Source organism: Callithrix jacchus, chromosome 16, assembly GCF_049354715.1.
Source record: "Callithrix jacchus isolate 240 chromosome 16, calJac240_pri, whole genome shotgun sequence".
Lineage (NCBI taxonomy): Eukaryota > Metazoa > Chordata > Mammalia > Primates > Cebidae > Callithrix > Callithrix jacchus.
In genome coordinates, this window is record NC_133517.1 from 33129855 (window position 1) to 33133357 (window position 3503).

At 43.9% G+C, this 3503-nt stretch overlaps 1 non-coding gene across 1 annotated transcript; it reads right to left on the bottom strand.

The window, feature by feature from the left end:
- Positions 1-2330: 2330 nt before the first annotated feature.
- LOC118148636 (U6 spliceosomal RNA) lies at positions 2331-2437 on the bottom strand. The gene has a single exon (XR_004735558.1). It is a non-coding gene; the product is annotated as a U6 spliceosomal RNA (small nuclear RNA).
- Positions 2438-3503: the final 1066 nt, after the last annotated feature.

Below are 3503 nucleotides of genomic sequence, written 5' to 3' on the forward strand. Positions count from 1 at the left end.
GAGAAAGAGCCCTTGTTTACTGAATTTGCTGTTTGGGACCAATTACAGAGACAAGGTACATTTACTGAGTGGACAGTTAACTACTGTAGTGATTTCATCTCAGATTATCCAGAGTGTTCCATAAAAAGAGCATGGGAAGCTTTGAAGGGCCAAATAAAAATGAAAACCCCTCATGTGCATTTTTCAGTATAGGACAAACCCCATGGCCTAGTCCAGTGCTTTGCAAACTTTAGTGGGCACCAAAATCTCCTGGAGGAATTTTTAAAATCCAGATTCCTAGGCCCTGTTTTTAAAGATTCTGCTTTAGCAGGTCTGGGCTAGAGCCAGGGATCTGCATTTCTCACAAGCTCCTGTGTGGTGCTGGTGCTGAGGTCCCTGGACCTCACTCAGAGAAGCACTCCTCCTGTCCGCCAGCACCTCCCAGGAAAAGGTTGTGGAAATTAGCATTTATGTTTAAAAAAAAAAGCAACCAAACAGAAACTTAATAGCTTCTGATGTACAAGGTACAATTATGCAATAAGATAGTCTTATAAGCCAGGATATTTTCTTGAGAAACAACTTTCCAAATTGGAAATTGACCCCTTCTTTTAGCACATCAAAAGAAAAATCAGACTTGAAACACTTAGCAGAGAATTCTGAAAGTATAATTGAAATATCTGTAACACAAAGAAAGAATAAATGCTTGAGGTAGTGGATACCTTATTTACCATGTTGTGATTACTATGTATTGCATGCCTATATCAAAATATTCCATGTATCCCATATATACACCTACTATGTACCCATAAAAATTAATAGTAAAAAAGAAAGAGCTGGGGGAGGCCAATCCAGCCAGCAAGTGCCAGTGGATCCCAGAAAGCTGGGGGAGGTCAGATCGTGACCTGGGGATTCTCTAGCCACAGGCTTCTACTACAAAGGCCAGGAGAGCAGGATGTAACGAGCCATCTAAGGAACACCCTCTCTCTAGAAGACTAGAGAAGTAGAGCATGTTGCCCTGGGCCTCTGCTAGCATATTAGAATAAGGCACATTCTTGTGCACATTAGAATAAGGCACTTTTCTGTGCACATTAGAATAAAGTACTCTTTGAGCAGAGGGAAGGCAAAAGGCACCCTCCTGGGCTGGCCAATTAGAAAGACGTGCCTCTTCTCTAGGCTGGCACAGCTCCAGCCAGGTCATGGCTTGGCATTCCAATCACATAGTGGTATGTTCAAGACACAAACAGACCAACAGCAGCTAGACCCCCTGCTTCTCCTCCACATCCCTACCCCTAGACACCACGAGAGAATTAGGAAGAGCAGAGGCCAAGAGCATTTTTGTTCCAGAGATTCAGTCTACCTAAACAGGCTATTTAAATGACCAGAATACACTAAGCTTTAAGCAGAGATAGAAAGATGATTTTTGTATTTTTTCTGCTTGGAAAATAGGGGCTTGGGAGAAAGGCCAGGTTGGCACTGGACAAGAAGTTTTGGTAGATTGTTGAAGATGGCTGCAATGATTCCTCCCACCCCTCTGCACAACACTCTGCAAGAAAGCTATGCTGCTCCTCCCAGCCAGAGAGGAAATCTGTTTCTCCACCCCTTGAATCTGCGCTTGGCCATCTGGCTTTCTTTGGCCCAGGAAATATTAGTAAACACGAAGCAAGCAGAGGCTTACAATGTACTTGTGCCTAGGGCCTGCTTTCTCACTCATCTGGGATGATGTACCTTGTGCAGAGAAGCCTGCCTGAGAAGTGCAGAGGCAATTCAGCTCAAACCCCTGCACTAAGGGAAAACTCTAACATTGCTTTTACCAGCCCCCACCACCCTGTTGAGTTCCCCTCTGTAAAAGGGCAAGGCTGCCAAAATGACTTAGTTTGTCCCAGCCAACACCTGGAGACAGGCCCTAGCCCTCATTTTCTTAGAGCATTTATTAAAAAAAAAAAAAAAAAGAAGCTTACATTGTGAATGCTTCCTCTGTTCCTGTGAGATGTATATGCATCTCCTACAACCAAAAAGTGTCTTTCTCCCGGACCCACAGGCCCTTCCTTTGAAATGTAACCATTGGGAAGGCCAGGGCCCCTGCCTCCCAGTCTCGGTGGGAGGGTAGGAGGAGCCTGACTTTGATAAGCCCATTAGCAGACACAGCTGGGCTGATTGCATTAACACTGACCAACTCTCTACCCTTTTGTGGTTTTTTTTTTTGTTCGTTTTGTTTTTTTGTAAATGTTTCACCTCCCTCACTGTGCTAAGCCCCCACTTGCTCCTTTCCCTACTCCCTCATTCTCGTTACCCCTCTGCAAATCTGAATGGAGCTCAGCTCTTCCCCCACTCTGCAGTTTTGTTTTGTTTTTTTAAATATGGAATGCTTCACGAATTTGCGTGTCATCCTTGCGCAGGGGCCATGCTAATCTTCTCTGTATCGTTCCAATTTTAGTATATGTGCTGCCGAAGCGAGCACTGCTGCAGTTTTTAAATAAAATCTCTTGTTACTGCCTTTAACTAATGTCCGGCTCTGTTTGTCTTTGGCAGGCCCCAGCTGTCCCAGAAATCAATTCCTAGCTGAGCACCCAGACACCTGAGGGAAGGGATCTTAGACCTTCCAGCTCCAAACCAGCCAGCCAGACCGCCCACCCAGCCCAAAGAACCACGCAAACAGTAATAAATATTTGAGAAATAATAAAACTTATTGTTTGGATCCACTAAATTTGGGGGCAGGCTATTACATAGAAGCTAACCGACATAATTTTAAAATTATGATTTTTTCCTGTAAAGTCAGGTTATAGAGCGAGCTAAATTTGTGACTCCATTTCATTTGTTAGGATGATCCTAATAACCCAAGTAAAAGCATGGTAACTAAGTTGACTAGGGGAGTTGGATTGCACAGCAAAATGCAGGGCAGATGGATTTTTAAAATCATTAATTTAAGCTACACTCTGGGTTAAAACAATCAAGCTTACCAGGGAAAATAAACAATACCCTCCAGACAAAACAGCCTGGTAGCAGGCTGAGCACTCTGGGTGCCTTAGTCTATGTAGGCTGCTGTAACAAAATACTATAAAAACAGGTAGCTTATAAACAACAGAAATGTGTTTCTCACAGTTCTGAAGGCTTGGAAGTCCAACATGAAGGCTCAGTAGACTCAGTATCTGGTGTGGGCTCTCTTCCTGGTTCGCAGTTGGCACCTTCTCACCGTGTCCTCACAGGGTGGGAGAAGTGAAAGACCTCTCTGGGGTCTGTTATAGGAGCACCAATCCCATTCACCCGGGCCCTGCCCTGTCTGCCTAATTGCCTCTCGAAAGGCCCCACCTCGTAGTTACCATTACCTTGGGCGTTAGGATTCCAACATATAAATTTGGGAGGGACACAAATATTCAGACCATAGCAGTGCCTATCTATTCTATCAATTATCTTAACATTTCTGGAAGATTCCTACAGAGTTATAACACACTGATGTGTTACAATCAGTTGCAAGATGGAAAGGATTATAGTAATTAGAACTAATTACTATCAGCTTGTTACTAGCG